General features: G+C 46.2%; 8 non-coding genes and 2 pseudogenes across 8 annotated transcripts; all 10 read right to left on the bottom strand.

Annotated features, from left to right (window-relative positions):
• Positions 1-179, bottom strand: LOC130299389 (U2 spliceosomal RNA; annotated as a pseudogene; the record flags this gene model as incomplete).
• A 2,087-nt stretch (positions 180-2,266) lies between these two features.
• Positions 2,267-2,458, bottom strand: LOC130299384 (U2 spliceosomal RNA). The gene has a single exon (XR_008850527.1). It is a non-coding gene; the product is annotated as a U2 spliceosomal RNA (small nuclear RNA).
• Positions 2,459-4,555: 2,097 nt separating this feature from the next.
• Positions 4,556-4,746, bottom strand: LOC130299387 (U2 spliceosomal RNA). The gene has a single exon (XR_008850530.1). It is a non-coding gene; the product is annotated as a U2 spliceosomal RNA (small nuclear RNA).
• Positions 4,747-6,821: 2,075 nt separating this feature from the next.
• Positions 6,822-7,012, bottom strand: LOC130299385 (U2 spliceosomal RNA). Its single transcript, XR_008850528.1, has one exon. It is a non-coding gene; the product is annotated as a U2 spliceosomal RNA (small nuclear RNA).
• Positions 7,013-9,084: 2,072 nt separating this feature from the next.
• On the bottom strand, positions 9,085-9,275 carry LOC130299342 (U2 spliceosomal RNA). Its single transcript, XR_008850489.1, has one exon. It is a non-coding gene; the product is annotated as a U2 spliceosomal RNA (small nuclear RNA).
• Positions 9,276-11,363: 2,088 nt separating this feature from the next.
• LOC130299355 (U2 spliceosomal RNA) lies at positions 11,364-11,554 on the bottom strand. The gene has a single exon (XR_008850500.1). It is a non-coding gene; the product is annotated as a U2 spliceosomal RNA (small nuclear RNA).
• Positions 11,555-13,653: 2,099 nt separating this feature from the next.
• On the bottom strand, positions 13,654-13,844 carry LOC130299368 (U2 spliceosomal RNA). The gene has a single exon (XR_008850511.1). It is a non-coding gene; the product is annotated as a U2 spliceosomal RNA (small nuclear RNA).
• A 2,093-nt stretch (positions 13,845-15,937) lies between these two features.
• LOC130299391 (U2 spliceosomal RNA) lies at positions 15,938-16,123 on the bottom strand. The gene has a single exon (XR_008850533.1). It is a non-coding gene; the product is annotated as a U2 spliceosomal RNA (small nuclear RNA).
• A 5,387-nt stretch (positions 16,124-21,510) lies between these two features.
• On the bottom strand, positions 21,511-21,728 carry LOC130299343 (U2 spliceosomal RNA; annotated as a pseudogene).
• Positions 21,729-23,816: 2,088 nt separating this feature from the next.
• Positions 23,817-24,007, bottom strand: LOC130299379 (U2 spliceosomal RNA). The gene has a single exon (XR_008850522.1). It is a non-coding gene; the product is annotated as a U2 spliceosomal RNA (small nuclear RNA).
• Positions 24,008-24,722: the final 715 nt, after the last annotated feature.

Raw genomic sequence — 24,722 nt, forward strand, 5'->3', positions numbered from 1 at the left:
GTACCCGAAGATACTGCCATATCGGGTCAATGCATAGGGCGACGGAAGCAAGCTTCGAAATCGGCCCCCGTTCTCAAAAATCCATTTAATATATGGTCCCCAGATAGGGGACGTATCAGATATTAAACTGATAAGAACAGATACTACACTTGATCTTAGCCAAAAGGCCGAGAAGCGATAACCGTGAAAGGGGCGGGCCCAACAAGGTCCCCTTCATGGGCACTATCACTGCTTGCTGTCAGGGAGGCTGCCAGACAATTTTCCATGCACACTCTGGGCTGGGGGGCAGTCAACCACCAGTACACACAGCAGAACCTAAACCCATACCATTATTGCTAAGCAGCAAGACAGGGGCCCATTGCACTCCCACGGGGCCTTTTTAAATGCAATCCATAACCCGGATTTGCCAGGAACCCTTCTTACTCCTCCTACTTGCATGTGACACTGGGCTTAGGATCTGCATAGGAAACACACACACAAGCACACACCTACCTTTGTTGCCTGCAGATGCCTCCTTGGCTGTCCCCAAACGGTATCAAACCAACACCCACGGGAAGCTGTAAGCATAGAGGACATGCCTGCACCCCATTGGACTTACCTGTGTGGGTTAAATCCGGGTTATTTGACAACCTATGGCGGTGATGGTTCTGCTCAGGCAGAGCAGTGCTGATGCTCCTCATAAAGCTGTCGCTGCTGTGAAGGTTCTAGGTGACATCACAAATCCCTATGGTTACATACACAACAAAGCTGGGTTGTTGTTGTTTACACTCTGCAAGGCCTGTGGAAGTGAGTGACATCATAGCACTGTAGTTCTGAGGGTTCAAGATGGATGCAACAATCTCCTGTTGCTTCTATGAAGGCCGTAATAGACGACATCACCAAACAGCTCCATAGTCACATACACAGCAAAGGAGAGATGTTGTTTACACCTAGTGATGTCAGTGGTATTGAGTGACATCACAGCCCAGTGCTAAGGCTCCTGGGCCTGGACACAGCAGCGGCTGCAATATCTCAACGGAGAATACGTTTATATCTATGTGTGTGTGTGCGCATATATATATATATATATATATATATATATATATATATATATATTTCTCCGCCGAAATCACTTTTAAACCCATTTCCACCTTTTTTTCCCTTCTCTTCCTCTTACTTTTTTTCACGTTTTTTTACGTTTTTCTCCTTTTCGCCTCTTTTCTGGGCGTATTATTCTTCTTTTTCTTCTTTTTTTTCGTCTAATGCATACACCATCAGTGCAGCAATGCTTATTCAATACCGCCAGCAGATGGAGACACTGGGGGATAATTTTCTAAGGATTTATACTGATTTTTCCTGTCTGAATTTGTCGCACAGACAAGTTGCAGGCCAAATATGTGTGACATTTCTGCGACTTTAGCTTCTAGAGCATTTTTACAACATTATACATAGGTGCTGAATACATAAAAAGCGACTGTTCAGCGACAGACAAGTCGCATCGGCTGAAAGTAGGCCAGAATGTCAGTCCATGTTGGAGCAGGTTTAGATACAGTCTAAAGCATAGATCTCAAAGTCTGTGCACAGAATTTAGCAAGGGCCTCGCACCTTCTGATGCATCAGGTAGGTGCACAATAGCATAGCCTAACCCTCTGTACTTTGGTCTATATTGATGCGGGACATAGACAGCCAGCTGATGACCAATCCATTAGTGCAATGGATGGCTGGAAGCATTTGTCTTTGCCTTTGCAATACCACAGAAGCAATGCATGGTCAATGTACAGCAATGACACACCTGTGTGAACAGCCAGGAGACCCCCCCCCCCCCATGTTATGTTACATAGTTACATAGTTAGTACGGTCGAAAAAAGACATATGTCCATCACGTTCAACCAGGGAATTAAGGGGTAGGGGTGTGGCGCGATATTGGGGAAGGGATGAGATTTTATATTTCTTCATAAGCATAATCTTATTTTGTCAATTAGGAACATTCAGCACCCACCCGCTATCAAGGCAGCTGCCTATCATGTCATGCCCTACCTGCACAGGTGTGCTGGCTACTCAAATGATCCAATTAAGGAGGCCATTTAGTCAGCAGCAGCAGAAGTCCTGTGCCTGGACGCTCCAACAGGGGCCAGACACAAGCAGAAGCAGAAGCAGCAGAAGCAGCAGCAGCACCACCTTTTGTTTTTTGGCTGCAGCAGCAGCAAGGCCCACAGGGCTGGCTAGCTGGCTAGCCAGCAAGCAGGTAGCAATGAAAGTAGGAATCTTTCTTTTTAACCCTGTAAGGGGGTGGTGCACTGTACCCGAAGATACTGCCATATCGGGTCAATGCATAGGGCGACGGAAGCAAGCTTCGAAATCGGCCCCCGTTCTCAAAAAATCCATTTAATATATGGTCCCCAGATAGGGGACGTATCAGATATTAAACTGATAAGAACAGATACTACACTTGATCTTAGCCAAAAGGCCGAGAAGCGATAACCGTGAAAGGGGCGGGCCCAACAAGGTCCCCTTCATGGGCACTATCACTGCTTGCTGTCAGGGAGGCTGCCAGACAATTTTTCCATGCACACTCTGGGCTGGGGGGCAGTCAACCACCAGTACACACAGCAGAACCTAAACCCATACCATTATTGCTAAGCAGCAAGACAGGGGCCCATTGCACTCCCACGGGGCCTTTTTAAATGCAATCCATAACCCGGATTTGCCAGGAACCCTTCTTACTCCTCCTACTTGCATGTGACACTGGGCTTAGGATCTGCATAGGAAACACACACACAAGCACACACCTACCTTTGTTGCCTGCAGATGCCTCCTTGGCTGTCCCCAAACGGTATCAAACCAACACCCACGGGAAGCTGTAAGCATAGAGGACATGCCTGCACCCCATTGGACTTACCTGTGTGGGTTAAATCCGGGTTATTTGACAACCTATGGCGGTGATGGTTCTGCTCCAGGCAGAGCAGTGCTGATGCTCCTCATAAAGCTGTCGCTGCTGTGAAGGTTCTAGGTGACATCACAAATCCCTATGGTTACATACACAACAAAGCTGGGTTGTTGTTGTTTACACTCTGCAAGGCCTGTGGAAGTGAGTGACATCATAGCACTGTAGTTCTGAGGGTTCAAGATGGATGCAACAATCTCCTGTTGCTTCTATGAAGGCCGTAATAGACGACATCACCAAACAGCTCCATAGTCACATACACAGCAAAGGAGAGATGTTGTTTACACCTAGTGATGTCAGTGGTATTGAGTGACATCACAGCACAGTGCTAAGGCTCCTGGGCCTGGACACAGCAGCGGCTGCAATATCTCAACGGAGAATACGTTTATATCTATGTGTGTGTGTGCGCATATATATATATATATATATATATATATATATATATATATATATATATATTTCTCCGCCGAAATCACTTTTTAAACCCATTTCCACCTTTTTTTCCCTTCTCTTCCTCTTACTTTTTTTTCACGTTTTTTTTACGTTTTTCTCCTTTTCGCCTCTTTTCTGGGCGTATTATTCTTCTTTTTCTTCTTTTTTTCGTCTAATGCATACCCCATCAGTGCAGCAATGCTTATTCAATACCGCCAGCAGATGGAGACACTGGGGGATAATTTTCTAAGGATTTATACTGATTTTTCCTGTCTGAATTTGTCGCACAGAAAGTTGCAGGCCAAATATGTGTGACATTTCTGCGACTTTAGCTTCTAGAGCATTTTTACAACATTATACATAGGTGCTGAATACATAAAAAGCGACTGTTCAGCGACAGACAAGTCGCATCGGCTGAAAGTAGGCCAGAATGTCAGTCCATGTTGGAGCAGGTTTAGATACAGTCTAAAGCATAGATCTCAAAGTCTGTGCACAGAATTTAGCAAGGGCCTCGCACCTTCTGATGCATCAGGTAGGTGCACAATAGCATAGCCTAACCCTCTGTACTTTGGTCTATATTGATGCGGGACATAGACAGCCAGCTGATGACCAATCCATTAGTGCAATGGATGGCTGGAAGCATTTGTCTTGCCTTTGCAATACCACAGAAGCAATGCATGGTCAATGTACAGCAATGACACACCTGTGTGAACAGCCAGGAGACCCCCCCCCCCCCCATGTTATGTTACATAGTTACATAGTTAGTACGGTCGAAAAAAGACATATGTCCATCACGTTCAAACCAGGGAATTAAGGGGTAGGGGTGTGGCGCGATATTGGGGAAGGATGAGATTTTATATTTCTTCATAAGCATTAATCTTATTTTGTCAATTAGGAACATTCAGCACCCACCCGCTATCAAGGCAGCTGCCTATCATGTCATGCCCTACCTGCACAGGTGTGCTGGCTACTCAAATGATCCAATTAAGGAGGCCATTTAGTCAGCAGCAGCAGAAGTCCTGTGCCTGGACGCTCCAACAGGGGCCAGACACAAGCAGAAGCAGAAGCAGCAGAAGCAGCAGCAGCACCACCTTTTGTTTTTTGGCTGCAGCAGCAGCAAGGCCCCACAGGCTGGCTAGCTGGCTAGCCAGCAAGCAGGTAGCAATGAAAGTAGGAATCTTTCTTTTTAACCCTGTAAGGGGGTGGTGCAACTGTACCCGAAGATACTGCCATATCGGGTCAATGCATAGGGCGACGGAAGCAAGCTTCGAAATCGGCCCCCGTTCTCAAAAATCATTTAATATATGGTCCCCAGATAGGGGACGTATCAGATATTAAACTGATAAGAACAGATACTACACTTGATCTTAGCCAAAAGGCCGAGAAGCGATAACCGTGAAAGGGGCGGGCCCAACAAGGTCCCCTTCATGGGCACTATCACTGCTTGCTGTCAGGGAGGCTGCCAGACAATTTTCCATGCACACTCTGGGCTGGGGGGCAGTCAACCACCAGTACACACAGCAGAACCTAAACCCATACCATTATTGCTAAGCAGCAAGACAGGGGCCCATTGCACTCCCACGGGGCCTTTTTAAATGCAATCCATAACCCGGATTTGCAGGAACCCTTCTTACTCCTCCTACTTGCATGTGACACTGGGCTTAGGATCTGCATAGGAAACACACACACAAGCACACACCTACCTTTGTTGCCTGCAGATGCCTCCTTGGCTGTCCCCAAACGGTATCAAACCAACACCCACGGGAAGCTGTAAGCATAGAGGACATGCCTGCACCCCATTGGACTTACCTGTGTGGGTTAAATCCGGGTTATTTGACAACCTATGGCGGTGATGGTTCTGCTCAGGCAGAGCAGTGCTGATGCTCCTCATAAAGCTGTCGCTGCTGTGAAGGTTCTAGGTGACATCACAAATCCCTATGGTTACATACACAACAAAGCTGGGTTGTTGTTGTTTACACTCTGCAAGGCCTGTGGAAGTGAGTGACATCATAGCACTGTAGTTCTGAGGGTTCAAGATGGATGCAACAATCTCCTGTTGCTTCTATGAAGGCCGTAATAGACGACATCACCAAACAGCTCCATAGTCACATACACAGCAAAGGAGAGATGTTGTTTACACCTAGTGATGTCAGTGGTATTGAGTGACATCACAGCACAGTGCTAAGGCTCCTGGGCCTGGACACAGCAGCGGCTGCAATATCTCAACGGAGAATACGTTTATATCTATGTGTGTGTGTGCGCATATATATATATATATATATATATATTTCTCCGCCGAAATCACTTTTAAACCCATTTCCACCTTTTTTTCCCTTCTCTTCCTCTTACTTTTTTTTCACGTTTTTTTACGTTTTTCTCCTTTTCGCCTCTTTTCTGGGCGTATTATTCTTCTTTTTCTTCTTTTTTTCGTCTAATGCATACCCCATCAGTGCAGCAATGCTTATTCAATACCGCCAGCAGATGGAGACACTGAGGGATAATTTTCTAAGGATTTATACTGATTTTTCCTGTCTGAATTTGTCGCACAGAAAGTTGCAGGCCAAATATGTGTGACATTTCTGCGACTTTAGCTTCTAGAGCATTTTTACAACATTATACATAGGTGCTGAATACATAAAAAAGCGACTGTTCAGCGACAGACAAGTCGCATCGGCTGAAAGTAGGCCAGAATGTCAGTCCATGTTGGAGCAGGTTTAGATACAGTCTAAAGCATAGATCTCAAAGTCTGTGCACAGAATTTAGCAAGGGCCTCGCACCTTCTGATGCATCAGGTAGGTGCACAATAGCATAGCCTAACCCTCTGTACTTTGGTCTATATTGATGCGGGACATAGACAGCCAGCTGATGAACCAATCCATTAGTGCAATGGATGGCTGGAAGCATTTGTCTTTGCCTTTGCAATACCACAGAAGCAATGCATGGTCAATGTACAGCAATGACACACCTGTGTGAACAGCCAGGAGACCCCCCCCCCCCCCCCCCATGTTATGTTACATAGTTACATAGTTAGTACGGTCGAAAAAAGACATATGTCCATCACGTTCAACCAGGGGAATTAAGGGGTAGGGGTGTGGCGCGATATTGGGGAAGGGATGAGATTTTATATTTCTTCATAAGCATCAATCTTATTTTGTCAATTAGGAACATTCAGCACCCACGCCGCTATCAAGGCAGCTGCCTATCATGTCATGCCCTACCTGCACAGGTGTGCTGGCTACTCAAATGATCAATTAAGGAGGCCATTTAGTCAGCAGCAGCAGAAGTCCTGTGCCTGGACGCTCAACAGGGGCCAGACACAAGCAGAAGCAGAAGCAGCAGAAGCAGCAGCAGCACCACCTTTTGTTTTTTGGCTGCAGCAGCAGCAAGGCCCACAGGGCTGGCTAGCTGGCTAGCCAGCAAGCAGGTAGCAATGAAAGTAGGAATCTTTCTTTTTAACCCTGTAAGGGGGTGGTGCACTGTACCCCGAAGATACTGCCATATCGGGTCAATGCATAGGCGACGGAAGCAAGCTTCGAAATCGGCCCCCGTTCTCAAAAATCCATTTAATATATGGTCCCCAGATAGGGGACGTATCAGATATTAAACTGATAAGAACAGATACTACACTTGATCTTAGCCAAAAGGCCGAGAAGCGATAACCGTGAAAGGGGCGGGCCCAACAAGGTCCCCTTCATGGGCACTATCACTGCTTGCTGTCAGGGAGGCTGCCAGACAATTTTCCATGCACACTCTGGGCTGGGGGGCAGTCAACCACCAGTACACACAGCAGAACCTAAACCCATACCATTATTGCTAAGCAGCAAGACAGGGGCCCATTGCACTCCCACGGGGGCCTTTTTAAATGCAATCCATAACCCGGATTTGCCAGGAACCCTTCTTACTCCTCCTACTTGCATGTGACACTGGGCTTAGGATCTGCATAGGAAACACACACACAAGCACACACCTACCTTTGTTGCCTGCAGATGCCTCCTTGGCTGTCCCCAAACGGTATCAAACCAACACCCACGGGAAGCTGTAAGCATAGAGGACATGCCTGCACCCCATTGGACTTACCTGTGTGGGTTAAATCCGGGTTATTTGACAACCTATGGCGGTGATGGTTCTGCTCAGGCAGAGCAGTGCTGATGCTCCTCATAAAGCTGTCGCTGCTGTGAAGGTTCTAGGTGACATCACAAATCCTATGGTTACATACACAACAAAGCTGGGTTGTTGTTGTTTACACTCTGCAAGGCCTGTGGAAGTGAGTGACATCATAGCACTGTAGTTCTGAGGGTTCAAGATGGATGCAACAATCTCCTGTTGCTTCTATGAAGGCCGTAATAGACGACATCACCAAACAGCTCCATAGTCACATACACAGCAAAGGAGAGATGTTGTTTACACCTAGTGATGTCAGTGGTATTGAGTGACATCACAGCACAGTGCTAAGGCTCCTGGGCCTGGACACAGCAGCGGCTGCAATATCTCAACGGAGAATACGTTTATATCTATGTGTGTGTGTGCGCATATATATATATATATATATATATATATATTTCTCCGCCGAAATCACTTTTAAACCCATTTCCACCTTTTTTTCCCTTCTCTTCCTCTTACTTTTTTTTCACGTTTTTTTACGTTTTTCTCCTTTTCGCCTCTTTTCTGGGCGTATTATTCTTCTTTTTCTTCTTTTTTTCGTCTAATGCATACCCCATCAGTGCAGCAATGCTTATTCAATACCGCCAGCAGATGGAGACACTGGGGGATAATTTTCTAAGGATTTATACTGATTTTTCCTGTCTGAATTTGTCGCACAGAAAGTTGCAGGCCAAATATGTGTGACATTTCTGCGACTTTAGCTTCTAGAGCATTTTTACAACATTATACATAGGTGCTGAATACATAAAAAGCGACTGTTCAGCGACAGACAAGTCGCATCGGCTGAAAGTAGGCCAGAATGTCAGTCCATGTTGGAGCAGGTTTAGATACAGTCTAAAGCATAGATCTCAAAGTCTGTGCACAGAATTTAGCAAGGGCCTCGCACCTTCTGATGCATCAGGTAGGTGCACAATAGCATAGCCTAACCCTCTGTACTTTGGTCTATATTGATGCGGGACATAGACAGCCAGCTGATGACCAATCCATTAGTGCAATGGATGGCTGGAAGCATTTGTCTTTGCCTTTGCAATACCACAGAAGCAATGCATGGTCAATGTACAGCAATGACACACCTGTGTGAACAGCCAGGAGACCCCCCCCCCCCCCCCCCATGTTATGTTACATAGTTACATAGTTAGTACGGTCGAAAAAAGACATATGTCCATCACGTTCAACCAGGGAATTAAGGGGTAGGGGTGTGGCGCGATATTGGGGAAGGGATGAGATTTTATATTTCTTCATAAGCATTAATCTTATTTTGTCAATTAGGAACATTCAGCACCCACCCGCTATCAAGGCAGCTGCCTATCATGTCATGCCCTACCTGCACAGGTGTGCTGGCTACTCAAATGATCCAATTAAGGAGGCCATTTAGTCAGCAGCAGCAGAAGTCCTGTGCCTGGACGCTCCAACAGGGGCCAGACACAAGCAGAAGCAGCAGAAGCAGCAGCAGCACCACCTTTTGTTTTTTGGCTGCAGCAGCAGCAAGGCCCACAGGGCTGGCTAGCTGGCTAGCCAGCAAGCAGGTAGCAATGAAAGTAGGAATCTTTCTTTTTAACCCTGTAAGGGGGTGGTGCACTGTACCCGAAGATACTGCCATATCGGGTCAATGCATAGGGCGACGGAAGCAAGCTTCGAAATCGGCCCCCGTTCTCAAAAATCCATTTAATATATGGTCCCCAGATAGGGGACGTATCAGATATTAAACTGATAAGAACAGATACTACACTTGATCTTAGCCAAAAGGCCGAGAAGCGATAACCGTGAAAGGGGCGGGCCCAACAAGGTCCCCTTCATGGGCACTATCACTGCTTGCTGTCAGGGAGGCTGCCAGACAATTTTCCATGCACACTCTGGGCTGGGGGGCAGTCAACCACCAGTACACACAGCAGAACCTAAACCCATACCATTATTGCTAAGCAGCAAGACAGGGGCCCATTGCACTCCCACGGGGCCTTTTTAAATGCAATCCATAACCCGGATTTGCCAGGAACCCTTCTTACTCCTCCTACTTGCATGTGACACTGGGCTTAGGATCTGCATAGGAAACACACACACAAGCACACACCTACCTTTGTTGCCTGCAGATGCCTCCTTGGCTGTCCCCAAACGGTATCAAACCAACACCCACGGGAAGCTGTAAGCATAGAGGACATGCCTGCACCCCATTGGACTTACCTGTGTGGGTTAAATCCGGGTTATTTGACAACCTATGGCGGTGATGGTTCTGCTCAGGCAGAGCAGTGCTGATGCTCCTCATAAAGCTGTCGCTGCTGTGAAGGTTCTAGGTGACATCACAAATCCCTATGGTTACATACACAACAAAGCTGGGTTGTTGTTGTTTACACTCTGCAAGGCCTGTGGAAGTGAGTGACATCATAGCACTGTAGTTCTGAGGGTTCAAGATGGATGCAACAATCTCCTGTTGCTTCTATGAAGGCCGTAATAGACGACATCACCAAACAGCTCCATAGTCACATACACAGCAAAGGAGAGATGTTGTTTACACCTAGTGATGTCAGTGGTATTGAGTGACATCACAGCCCAGTGCTAAGGCTCCTGGGCCTGGACACAGCAGCGGCTGCAATATCTCAACGGAGAATACGTTTATATCTATGTGTGTGTGTGCGCATATATATATATATATATATATATATATATATATATATATATATATTTCTCCGCCGAAATCACTTTTAAACCCATTTCCACCTTTTTTTCCCTTCTCTTCCTCTTACTTTTTTTTCACGTTTTTTTACGTTTTTCTCCTTTTCGCCTCTTTTCTGGGCGTATTATTCTTCTTTTTCTTCTTTTTTTTCGTCTAATGCATACACCATCAGTGCAGCAATGCTTATTCAATACCGCCAGCAGATGGAGACACTGGGGGATAATTTTCTAAGGATTTATACTGATTTTTCCTGTCTGAATTTGTCGCACAGAAAGTTGCAGGCCAAATATGTGTGACATTTCTGCGACTTTAGCTTCTAGAGCATTTTTACAACATTATACATAGGTGCTGAATACATAAAAAGCGACTGTTCAGCGACAGACAAGTCGCATCGGCTGAAAGTAGGCCAGAATGTCAGTCCATGTTGGAGCAGGTTTAGATACAGTCTAAAGCATAGATCTCAAAGTCTGTGCACAGAATTTAGCAAGGGCCTCGCACCTTCTGATGCATCAGGTAGGTGCACAATAGCATAGCCTAACCCTCTGTACTTTGGTCTATATTGATGCGGGACATAGACAGCCAGCTGATGACCAATCCATTAGTGCAATGGATGGCTGGAAGCATTTGTCTTTGCCTTTGCAATACCACAGAAGCAATGCATGGTCAATGTACAGCAATGACACACCTGTGTGAACAGCCAGGAGACCCCCCCCCCCATGTTATGTTACATAGTTACATAGTTAGTACGGTCGAAAAAAGACATATGTCCATCACGTTCAACCAGGGAATTAAGGGGTAGGGGTGTGGCGCGATATTGGGGAAGGGATGAGATTTTATATTTCTTCATAAGCATTAATCTTATTTTGTCAATTAGGAACATTCAGCACCCACCCGCTATCAAGGCAGCTGCCTATCATGTCATGCCCTACCTGCACAGGTGTGCTGGCTACTCAAATGATCCAATTAAGGAGGCCATTTAGTCAGCAGCAGCAGAAGTCCTGTGCCTGGACGCTCCAACAGGGGCCAGACACAAGCAGAAGCAGAAGCAGCAGAAGCAGCAGCAGCACCACCTTTTGTTTTTTGGCTGCAGCAGCAGCAAGGCCCACAGGGCTGGCTAGCTGGCTAGCCAGCAAGCAGGTAGCAATGAAAGTAGGAATCTTTCTTTTTAACCCTGTAAGGGGGTGGTGCACTGTACCCGAAGATACTGCCATATCGGGTCAATGCATAGGGCGACGGAAGCAAGCTTCGAAATCGGCCCCCGTTCTCAAAAATCCATTTAATATATGGTCCCCAGATAGGGGACGTATCAGATATTAAACTGATAAGAACAGATACTACACTTGATCTTAGCCAAAAGGCCGAGAAGCGATAACCGTGAAAGGGGCGGGCCCAACAAGGTCCCCTTCATGGGCACTATCACTGCTTGCTGTCAGGGAGGCTGCCAGACAATTTTCCATGCACACTCTGGGCTGGGGGGCAGTCAACCACCAGTACACACAGCAGAACCTAAACCCATACCATTATTGCTAAGCAGCAAGACAGGGGCCCATTGCACTCCCACGGGGCCTTTTTAAATGCAATCCATAACCCGGATTTGCCAGGAACCCTTCTTACTCCTCCTACTTGCATGTGACACTGGGCTTAGGATCTGCATAGGAAACACACACACAAGCACACACCTACCTTTGTTGCCTGCAGATGCCTCCTTGGCTGTCCCCAAACGGTATCAAACCAACACCCACGGGAAGCTGTAAGCATAGAGGACATGCCTGCACCCCATTGGACTTACCTGTGTGGGTTAAATCCGGGTTATTTGACAACCTATGGCGGTGATGGTTCTGCTCAGGCAGAGCAGTGCTGATGCTCCTCATAAAGCTGTCGCTGCTGTGAAGGTTCTAGGTGACATCACAAATCCCTATGGTTACATACACAACAAAGCTGGGTTGTTGTTGTTTACACTCTGCAAGGCCTGTGGAAGTGAGTGACATCATAGCACTGTAGTTCTGAGGGTTCAAGATGGATGCAACAATCTCCTGTTGCTTCTATGAAGGCCGTAATAGACGACATCACCAAACAGCTCCATAGTCACATACACAGCAAAGGAGAGATGTTGTTTACACCTAGTGATGTCAGTGGTATTGAGTGACATCACAGCCCAGTGCTAAGGCTCCTGGGCCTGGACACAGCAGCGGCTGCAATATCTCAACGGAGAATACGTTTATATCTATGTGTGTGTGTGCGCATATATATATATATATATATATATATATATATATATATATATATATATATATATATATATTTCTCCGCCGAAATCACTTTTAAACCCATTTCCACCTTTTTTTCCCTTCTCTTCCTCTTACTTTTTTTTCACGTTTTTTTACGTTTTTCTCCTTTTCGCCTCTTTTCTGGGCGTATTATTCTTCTTTTTCTTCTTTTTTTTCCGTCTAATGCATACCCCATCAGTGCAGCAATGCTTATTCAATACCGCCAGCAGATGGAGACACTGGGGGATAATTTTCTAAGGATTTATACTGATTTTTCCTGTCTGAATTTGTCGCACAGAAAGTTGCAGGCCAAATATGTGTGACATTTCTGCGACTTTAGCTTCTAGAGCATTTTTACAACATTATACATAGGTGCTGAATACATAAAAAGCGACTGTTCAGCGACAGACAAGTCGCATCGGCTGAAAGTAGGCCAGAATGTCAGTCCATGTTGGAGCAGGTTTAGATACAGTCTAAAGCATAGATCTCAAAGTCTGTGCACAGAATTTAGCAAGGGCCTCGCACCTTCTGATGCATCAGGTAGGTGCACAATAGCATAGCCTAACCCTCTGTACTTTGGTCTATATTGATGCGGGACATAGACAGCCAGCTGATGACCAATCCATTAGTGCAATGGATGGCTGGAAGCATTTGTCTTTGCCTTTGCAATACCACAGAAGCAATGCATGGTCAATGTACAGCAATGACACACCTGTGTGAACAGCCAGGAGACCCCCCCCCCCCCATGTTATGTTACATAGTTACATAGTTAGTACGGTCGAAAAAAGACATATGTCCATCACGTTCAACCAGGGAATTAAGGGGTAGGGGTGTGGCGCGATATTGGGGAAGGGATGAGATTTTATATTTCTTCATAAGCATTAATCTTATTTTGTCAATTAGGAACATTCAGCACCCACCCGCTATCAAGGCAGCTGCCTATCATGTCATGCCCTACCTGCACAGGTGTGCTGGCTACTCAAATGATCCAATTAAGGAGGCCATTTAGTCAGCAGCAGCAGAAGTCCTGTGCCTGGACGCTCCAACAGGGGCCAGACACAAGCAGAAGCAGAAGCAGCAGAAGCAGCACCACCTTTTGTTTTTTGGCTGCAGCAGCAGCAAGGCCCACAGGGCTGGCTAGCTGGCTAGCCAGCAAGCAGGTAGCAATGAAAGTAGGAATCTTTCTTTTTAACCCTGTAAGGGGGTGGTGCACTGTACCCGAAGATACTGCCATATCGGGTCAATGCATAGGGCGACGGAAGCAAGCTTCGAAATCGGCCCCCGTTCTCAAAAATCCATTTAATATATGGTCCCCAGATAGGGGACGTATCAGATATTAAACTGATAAGAACAGATACTACACTTGATCTTAGCCAAAAGGCCGAGAAGCGATAACCGTGAAAGGGGCGGGCCCAACAAGGTCCCCTTCATGGGCACTATCACTGCTTGCTGTCAGGGAGGCTGCCAGACAATTTTCCATGCACACTCTGGGCTGGGGGGCAGTCAACCACCAGTACACACAGCAGAACCTAAACCCATACCATTATTGCTAAGCAGCAAGACAGGGGCCCATTGCACTCCCACGGGGCCTTTTTAAATGCAATCCATAACCCGGATTTGCCAGGAACCCTTCTTACTCCTCCTACTTGCATGTGACACTGGGCTTAGGATCTGCATAGGAAACACACACACAAGCACACACCTACCTTTGTTGCCTGCAGATGCCTCCTTGGCTGTCCCCAAACGGTATCAAACCAACACCCACGGGAAGCTGTAAGCATAGAGGACATGCCTGCACCCCATTGGACTTACCTGTGTGGGTTAAATCCGGGTTATTTGACAACCTATGGCGGTGATGGTTCTGCTCAGGCAGAGCAGTGCTGATGCTCCTCATAAAGCTGTCGCTGCTGTGAAGGTTCTAGGTGACATCACAAATCCCTATGGTTACATACACAACAAAGCTGGGTTGTTGTTGTTTACACTCTGCAAGGCCTGTGGAAGTGAGTGACATCATAGCACTGTAGTTCTGAGGGTTCAAGATGGATGCAACAATCTCCTGTTGCTTCTATGAAGGCCGTAATAGACGACATCACCAAACAGCTCCATAGTCACATACACAGCAAAGGAGAGATGTTGTTTACACCTAGTGATGTCAGTGGTATTGAGTGACATCACAGCACAGTGCTAAGGCTCCTGGGCCTGGACACAGCAGCGGCTGCAATATCTCAACGGAGAATACGTTTATATCTATGTGTGTGTGTGCGCATATATATATATATATATATATATATATATATATATATATATATATTTCTCCGCCGAAATCACTTTTAAACCCATTTCCACCTTTTTTTCCCTTCTCTTCCTCTTACTTTTTTTTCACGTTTTTTTACGTTTTTCTCCTTTTCGCCTCTTTTCTGGGCGTATTATTCTTCTTTTTCTTCTTTTTTTTCGTCTAATGCATACCCCATCAGTGCAGCAATGCTTATTCAATACCGCCAGCAGATGGAGACACTGGGGGATAATTTTCTAAGGATTTATACTGATTTTTCCTGTCTGAATTTGTCGCACAGAAAGTTGCAGGCCAAATATGTGTGACATTTCTGCGACTTTAGCTTCTAGAGCATTTTTACAACATTATACATAGGTGCTGAATACATAAAAAGCGACTGTTCAGCGACAGACAAGTCGCATCGGCTGAAAGTAGGCCAGAATGTCAGTCCATGTTGGAGCAGGTTTAGATACAGTCTAAAGCATAGATCTCAAAGTCTGTGCACAGAATTTAGCAAGGGCCTCGCACCTTCTGATGCATCAGGTAGGTGCACAATAGCATAGCCTAACCCTCTGTACTTTGGTCTATATTGATGCGGGACATAGACAGCCAGCTGATGACCAATCCATTAGTGCAATGGATGGCTGGAAGCATTTGTCTTTGCCTTTGCAATACCACAGAAGCAATGCATGGTCAATGTACAGCAATGACACACCTGTGTGAACAGCCAGGAGACCCCCCCCCCCCCCCCATGTTATGTTACATAGTTACATAGTTAGTACGGTCGAAAAAAGACATATGTCCATCACGTTCAACCAGGGAATTAAGGGGTAGGGGTGTGGCGCGATATTGGGGAAGGGATGAGATTTTATATTTCTTCATAAGCATTAATCTTATTTTGTCAATTAGGAACATTCAGCACCCACCCGCTATCAAGGCAGCTGCCTATCATGTCATGCCCTACCTGCACAGGTGTGCTGGCTACTCAAATGATCCAATTAAGGAGGCCATTTAGTCAGCAGCAGCAGAAGTCCTGTGCCTGGACGCTCCAACAGGGGCCAGACACAAGCAGAAGCAGAAGCAGCAGAAGCAGCAGCAGCACCACCTTTTGTTTTTTGGCTGCAGCAGCAGCAAGGCCCACAGGGCTGGCTAGCTGGCTAGCCAGCAAGCAGGTAGCAATGAAAGTAGGAATCTTTCTTTTTAACCCTGTAAGGGGGTGGTGCACTGTACTCGAAGATACTGCCATATCGGGTCAATGCATAGGGCGACGGAAGCAAGCTTCGAAATCGGCCCCCGTTCTCAAAAATCCATTTAATATATGGTCCCCAGATAGGGGACGTATCAGATATTAAACTGATAAGAACAGATAAGGTTTCAACAAAATTTTATTGAATAAATAAGAAACCATACAAAATTTAAAATGCAAAATAATAAAAGGTTCACAAAAGTTTTAAAATACAAATAATAAAACCAGTAATAAAAGGAGAAAAAATAAAAATGGCAGGATAAAACATTATACAAATATCATAAAAACTGATTATACTGTTATTTCGTTCCATAGAGGCAGACACCACATGGATGCTGCCTCGCTGGCCCCCAACTGTTTCTTGTCTCTTAGGTAATAGATGTACATCTCACTCAGGGCCAGCTTTATACAGTTTTTAACATCAATAAAATCATGTTTAAAAAGTAAGATGTTCCTAACTTTCCAGATGGCATTTTTAAAACAATTAATAATCATCCAGCAGATCATCTGCTGTTTAAAATTGGGGCAGTTAAAAAGACCGTAAAAGACACATTCGTGATTAAAATCTTTTAGGCCGCAGGCCCACTTCAAAAGTGGGCCTACCTTCCTCCAAAGCTCCCGTGCAAAAGGGCAGTTCCAAAATATGTGCAGCACCGTTTCGTCCACTCCGCAGCCATCTCTTGGGCACTTGGCTCTCGCCACCAGTCCTCGCCTGTGCTGGAACTCACGAGTAGGGAGGCACTGGTGGACGATTGCCCAGGCAAGATCCCTGTGTACATTCGCCAGAAACTTCCCGTACACGTTCCGCCATACCTTTTTGGATCTTGCCTGTGTAAAATTGGACACTGCCAGGGTAACCTCACTCCGCCTGAGGACCTTTGATACCTTTCTCTGGTCCCCCAGTATGTCAGGCTCCAAATCTTGGAGACCTAGGAGCCTGACTGTCTTTTCCAACACCACATAATGTTTTGGGGGACACAGAAGCACCGGAGCGTTCAGAGGGATGCGCAACCATCTTTTAAAAACCATGCCCGCAGCGTACCTTAAAAAGCAGCTAAAAATGCCATCGGATTTAATAATTTTAAAACAGAAACAGAAATACTTTATGTAAAAGAAAGTAAAAAGGTTAGGAACATCTTTCCCGCCATTATCTTTACTTTTGTACATAAAATCACGCTTTAATTTCTCCATTTTTGAACCCCATAAAAAGGTAAAAACAATTCTAGTTACTTTTTTAATGTATAAAATAGATGGAGGAAATACCATGGCAATGTATAGCATAATAGGGAGTAAAACCATCTTTATTATTAAAATCTTCCCCTCCATGGTAAGGTTTCTAAGATTCCACATTAAAATCTTCTTCTCCATCTTAGCTATAGCTGAATCCCAGTTAGGGCTCCCATCATTGACCTGGTTAAAAACAATACCTAAAACTTTAATTTGATCCTGTTGCATTGTGACTCCTGGGGTGATGGATGAATCCCAGGAGCCAATATAAAAACAGTCACATTTATCTGTGTTTAGCTTAAAACCAGAGACCTCGCAGAAATAGCTGGTGTTCCTCAATGCCCCCCTCATGGATGGAGAGTCCGGGCACAGTATGGTGACATCATCCATGTACCCCAACACCTTTAGATGGGTCCCTCCTCCACCAGGTATCGGTACGCCTCTTACTACCCAGTCTTTTCTGAGGAGGGCCATCAGTGGTTCGATTGCGCAAATAAAAAGGAGTGGGGACAGGGGGCAGCCCTGTTTGACACCTGATAAAAGAGGAACACCGCTGGTTAAAAAGCCATTAACAGAGACTTGACTAAAACAGGATCGGTATAAAAGCATGATTCGGCTTAAAATCGTTTCAGGCACTGCCATCTTTTTAAGAACTAAAAACAGGTATTCATGGGAGACCCTATCAAAGGCTTTTTCAAAGTCTAAGGATAAAATTGCTACAGTTTGATTTCTATCCTTAAAATACCATAAAACATCTCTTAAAATATTTAGGGATTCAGCTATAGACCTTCCAGGTACCCCACAAACCTGATTTGGGTGAATTAATTTATGAATAAAAGGTTTAAAACGGACAGCTAATAACTTGGCTAAAACTTTATAATCGACATTTAAAAGTGTGATGGGGCGCCAATTTTTTAGCATATCCTTTTCACCTTTTTTAAAAAGTAATGATACAATCCCCCTCCTCCAGGAAGGGGGAAGTTCATTAACAATAAAAGTTTCTTTATACAATAAAACCATATCATCCTTTAAAATATCCCAAAAAGCTAAATAAAATTCGATGGGTAAACCATCTTCCCCAGGGGCCTTCCCACTAGAAAAACTTTTAAAAACAAATAAAAGTTCAACTAAGTTAAGATCACGGGATAAAACCTCCTGGTCTAAAACATCTAGCTTAAAATCAAGGGAATTAAGAACATGTTCTAAAAAGGATGGATTAAGATCTTTCTTATTAAAAAGAAGCTGGTAGAAGTTAAAAACTGCATCTAACATGCCTTTTGGAGTGGATTCACCCTCAAGGTTTTGGATGATATCCCTCCTATTCATCACTTTTTTAAAAAAGAAACGGGAACATTTCTCGCCCTCCTCCAGGTGCTGCACATGTGAGTTAAAAATGATTTGTTTCCCTTTCTTTTCTATGGCATGTTTTATTTCAGTTTTAAGGTTTAAAATATCATTTTCTACATCCATACCAGCTTCTTTCAATTTAAAAAGTACATTTAAACGCATGTTAAGAACATAAAACCACTGTTTTTCCATTTTTGCCTTCTTCTTACCTGCTTTGATAAAAAAAAATCTGATTTTAGATTTGGTGCCCTCCCACCAGTGCAGCATAGGCTCGTGGGGTTTTCTTTGTGATTGCCAGCACTGGTAGGTCCGCACAAACTCCTCTTTTATCTCAGGGTCCTCTAGGAGTGTGGTGTTTAATCTCCAGAGGCCCCTTTTTGCTTTTTGCTCCCCCTCTAGCTCCAGGCCCACCAAGAGGAGCTTATGATCAGAGAAGATATTCTGCTCGAGCGTGCATTTCAGGGGTTTAAAAGCTCTAGAGGAAAAAATAAAATCGATTCTGGAGCTCACTCTTCCATTGGACCATGTGGCGCCCGGGTCCTCCGGCAAGAGATCCTTCCAGCAATCTTTCAAATTAAAATCATCAATAAAATTTTTAAGCAGGTAAGAAGTGCGGTCTTTACGATTAATATCCCCACCCTGCCGGTGTTCCCCATCACGTATGCAGTTAAAATCACCTCCCACCAGCAGGGGAGAAGACCCAACACAAAACAGTGGTAAAATTTCAAATAGTTCTGCCCGATCCTGTTTATCAGGAGGGGCATACACATTTAAAACACGAATTAAAAGTCCATTAAAATATAGATGAATTAAAAGAGCTCTGCCAGGCACAATCTCAGTTACTGTATGAATAGAAAAGGACTGGCCTCGGCAGAGCAGCCCAACACCCACAGAACGACAGTCATTTGCACCGGACCATATGGATGGGCCCAGCTTCCAGTCTTCTTTTAAGTCTTTATAGTCCATTTTACTAGGGATTCCACATTCTTGTAGCAGGCAAAGGTCAAAGTCACATGTCTCTAGATAAGAAAATAAAGCAGCCCTGCGATCAGGGCTCTTTAAGGACCTCACATTGAGTGAGGCAATTTTTACAGGGATAGGCATAGTTTATGGAGAGTCAGTGCTTGGAGAATCAAAGTCAATAATAAGCTGCGTACCGTCATCCCCCGCCTGCGGGGTCATCAGCTCCTTGATGTTCTGAGGGTCGGAGCTTGAGATCGATGATGCCCCGACCCTGAGCTCGCTCTCGTCCGAACTACGGCACGCCGCTTTCCTTTGAATGTCTTCCTCTTCTTCTTCTCTTTGTCTTTTAAATGTCACACTGCTGTCCATATCCTCTGTGTTGCTCTCACTCGATGTAATCTCTGGCCCCCGGCTGATGGATCTGCGTCTTCTTTCATCATTTGACGACTGGAACTGCTGCACAGGGGCCTGTGAGGCCTCTTTTCCGGAACCTTTGCCGCTACCTTGGGAAGTTTTCATCGCTTGTTCCCCAGCAAGCGTTGCTGAGGACTGTTGCTCCAACTTCCCCATCGATCGACGATGGCCAGTTTTACCCACCGGGTCCACTGCTGGCGGGGCAGCAAACCCTGGTTTGGCGCCACTTGTCTTCTTGGCCCTGTCCTGTATAGGCGGAGTAACAGGACCGGGCTCAGACCTGGCCACCTGGCTCCCCTTCCGGCGGGCTTTCACCGGGGCCTCTTCGTCCGGAGCAGGGCGACCCTGGGCCAAGCCAGTACCTGGCTTATGCTGCAATTTTGGGTCCACCTTTGCCCCCACCGAGGCCCGTCGGCTGCCACCCGCCACAGGTGAGCCCCCTTCAGAAGTTTCGGCGGGCTCTTGAGCCAGGTAGGAAGTCGATCGACGTCTTTCAATTTCCCGGGCAGTAAACTCGATTACCCGCCCGGGCTTCGTGGAATCCCCATGGCCTCCCCCTAGCACTACCACCGGTGGGCCCCCCGATGGAGCACCAGAGGTCTTGGGCCTGGACCCATCAGTACCTGCCATCTGGGGTTTGGGCATCTTAAAAAAGGACGTCTTTTGTCCTGTCCCCTCTTTGGGTGGGCCCAGCCTTGACCCACCCATCGTAGTTTTTGCTTTATGGGGACAGGAATTAAAATCGTGATTCCTCTCCGCAGAGGTTGCACCTTATCGTATGGCTACATCTTGAAGCTATGTGACCTTCTTGGCCACACCTATTGCAGCGAATCACACGCTCCGCGCCGCAGGTCTCCTGGGTGTGGCCAAACCTCAAGCAATTTCGGCAATACATAGGCATTTGAGGATAGAACAGGAAGCCCCGAACTCTCCCGATGGCAAAATTTGGGGGCGGATGGCAAAGACCCCCAATACCACCGGGATCCTTACGGAGCTTGACCCAGAACTTCCTCTTGCCGTTCCAGAACCGCACGGAGTTCAAGATTTTGTTTGCGAATCGCACCTCTTCGCAGTATCGCCGAAGAAAAGTGGCTATATCCTCCGTGGTCACATAAGGGCTGTGCATAGCCACCACCAACGGTATATGTTCCTCACCATAGAGGAACTGGAACGAAAGACCGTCGAGTCGATCGTCCCTCTGGTCCGCACCAGACAAGGTTGCATAGATGTTATCGCAACACGCCGTGGCCGTGAAGGTGACGGTATACAGGCCACGGCTTTCCTGGTCATTTAGACACAGGATGTCCTCCCTATTGAGGCGGAAGTAGTCAAGAAGAATCACCTCCGCAATGAAGCGGAGGTTCTTCAACTGACGATGGCTCTCCGACACCTCTATGCGGATGGTATTTCGCATCGACATTTCCCCAGAGGGGAAAGCCCAGGAGAACGGCATCTTCCACACCCAGGGACTAAGCCCCTTCCCCAATAGCAGCAGGGGCTCGGAATCCCGCTATAAAAGCGGAACCCTTACCCAAGGCAGAGGTCGGGGGTACCCTAGGTGCTTCCGAAGCTACAGGTAACGCTCAACGTACCGAAAATGCCTTCTGAGACACAAGGTCCCAGAGACAGGGGGATCGCAACCCGTTGTCCGTGGACTAAGCCCGCTCCCCAATAGCAGCAAGGGGGTGAAGTCCCTCCGTAAGGAGAGACAATCCCCCAAGGCCGAGAAGCGGGGTACCACAGACACCTTCCGACCAGACCAAATGCAGATACTACACTTGATCTTAGCCAAAAGGCCGAGAAGCGATAACCGTGAAAGGGGCGGGCCCAACAAGGTCCCCTTCATGGGCACTATCACTGCTTGCTGTCAGGGAGGCTGCCAGACAATTTTCCATGCACACTCTGGGCTGGGGGGCAGTCAACCACCAGTACACACAGCAGAACCTAAACCCATACCATTATTGCTAAGCAGCAAGACAGGGGCCCATTGCACTCCCACGGGGCCTTTTTAAATGCAATCCATAACCCGGATTTGCCAGGAACCCTTCTTACTCCTCCTACTTGCATGTGACACTGGGCTTAGGATCTGCATAGGAAACACACACACAAGCACACACCTACCTTTGTTGCCTGCAGATGCCTCCTTGGCTGTCCCCAAACGGTATCAAACCAACACCCACGGGAAGCTGTAAGCATAGAGGACATGCCTGCACCCCATTGGACTTACCTGTGTGGGTTAAATCCGGGTTATTTGACAACCTATGGCGGGTGATGGTTCTGCTCAGGCAGAGCAGTGCTGATGCTCCTCATAAAGCTGTCGCTGCTGTGAAGGTTCTAGGTGACATCACAAATCCCTATGGTTACATACACAACAAAGCTGGGTTGTTGTTGTTTACACTCTGCAAGGCCTGTGGAAGTGAGTGACATCATAGCATGTAGTTCTGAGGGTTCAAGATGGATGCAACAATCTCCTGTTGCTTCTATGAAGGCCGTAATAGACGACATCACCAAACAGCTCCATAGTCACATACACAGCAAAGGAGAGATGTTGTTTACACCTAGTGATGTCAGTGGTATTGAGTGACATCACAGCACAGTGCTAAGGCTCCTGGGCCTGGACACAGCAGCGGCTGCAATATCTCAACGGAGAATACGTTTATATCTATGTGTGTGTGTGCGCATATATATATATATATATATATATATATATATATATATATATATTTCTCCGCCGAAATCACTTTTAAACCCATTTCCACCTTTTTTTCCCTTCTCTTCCTCTTACTTTTTTTTCACGTTTTTTTACGTTTTTCTCCTTTTCGCCTCTTTTCTGGGCGTATTATTCTTCTTTTTCTTCTTTTTTTTCGTCTAATGCATACCCCATCAGTGCAGCAATGCTTATTCAATACCGCCAGCAGATGGAGACACTGGGGGATAATTTTCTAAGGATTTATACTGATTTTTCCTGTCTGAATTTGTCGCACAGAAAGTTGCAGGCCAAATATGTGTGACATTTCTGCGACTTTAGCTTCTAGAGCATTTTTACAACATTATACATAGGTGCTGAATACATAAAAAGCGACTGTTCAGCGACAGACAAGTCGCAACGGCTGAAAAGTAGGCCAGAATGTCAGTCCATGTTGGAGCAGGTTTAGATACAGTCTAAAGCATAGATCTCAAAGTCTGTGCACAGAATTTAGCAAGGGCCTCGCACCTTCTGATGCATCAGGTAGGTGCACAATAGCATAGCCTAACCCTCTGTACTTTGGTCTATATTGATGCGGGACATAGACAGCCAGCTGATGACCAATCCATTAGTGCAATGGATGGCTGGAAGCATTTGTCTTTGCCTTTGCAATACCACAGAAGCAATGCATGGTCAATGTACAGCAATGACACACCTGTGTGAACAGCCAGGAGACCCCCCCCCCCCCATGTTATGTTACATAGTTACATAGTTAGTACGGTCGAAAAAAGACATATGTCCATCACGTTCAACCAGGGAATTAAGGGGTAGGGGTGTGGCGCGATATTGGGGAAGGGATGAGATTTTATATTTCTTCATAAGCATTAATCTTATTTTGTCAATTAGGAACATTCAGCACCCACCCGCTATCAAGGCAGCTGCCTATCATGTCATGCCCTACCTGCACAGGTGTGCTGGCTACTCAAATGATCCAATTAAGGAGGCCATTTAGTCAGCAGCAGCAGAAGTCCTGTGCCTGGACGCTCCAACAGGGGCCAGACACAAGCAGAAGCAGAAGCAGCAGAAGCAGCAGCAGCACCACCTTTTGTTTTTTGGCTGCAGCAGCAGCAAGGCCACAGGGCTGGCTAGCTGGCTAGCCAGCAAGCAGGTAGCAATGAAAGTAGGAATCTTTCTTTTTAACCCTGTAAGGGGGTGGTGCACTGTACCCGAAGATACTGCCATATCGGGTCAATGCATAGGGCGACGGAAGCAAGCTTCGAAATCGGCCCCCGTTCTCAAAAATCCATTTAATATATGGTCCCCAGATAGGGGACGTATCAGATATTAAACTGATAAGAACAGATACTACACTTGATCTTAGCCAAAAGGCCGAGAAGCGATAACCGTGAAAGGGGCGGGCCCAACAAGGTCCCCTTCATGGGCACTATCACTGCTTGCTGTCAGGGAGGCTGCCAGACAATTTTCCATGCACACTCTGGGCTGGGGGGCAGTCAACCACCAGTACACACAGCAGAACCTAAACCCATACCATTATTGCTAAGCAGCAAGACAGGGGCCCATTGCACTCCCACGGGGCCTTTTTAAATGCAATCCATAACCCGGATTTGCCAGGAACCCTTCTTACTCCTCCTACTTGCATGTGACACTGGGCTTAGGATCTGCATAGGAAACACACACACAAGCACACACCTACCTTTGTTGCCTGCAGATGCCTCCTTGGCTGTCCCCAAACGGTATCAAACCAACACCCACGGGAAGCTGTAAGCATAGAGGACATGCCTGCACCCCATTGGACTTACCTGTGTGGGTTAAATCCGGGTTATTTGACAACCTATGGCGGTGATGGTTCTGCTCAGGCAGAGCAGTGCTGATGCTCCTCATAAAGCTGTCGCTGCTGTGAAGGTTCTAGGTGACATCACAAATCCCTATGGTTACATACACAACAAAGCTGGGTTGTTGTTGTTTACACTCTGCAAGGCCTGTGGAAGTGAGTGACATCATAGCACTGTAGTTCTGAGGGTTCAAGATGGATGCAACAATCTCCTGTTGCTTCTATGAAGGCCGTAATAGACGACATCACCAAACAGCTCCATAG

The sequence above is a fragment of the Hyla sarda genome, unplaced genomic scaffold (assembly GCF_029499605.1).
Source record: "Hyla sarda isolate aHylSar1 unplaced genomic scaffold, aHylSar1.hap1 scaffold_1047, whole genome shotgun sequence".
Taxonomy (NCBI): Eukaryota; Metazoa; Chordata; class Amphibia; order Anura; family Hylidae; genus Hyla; species Hyla sarda.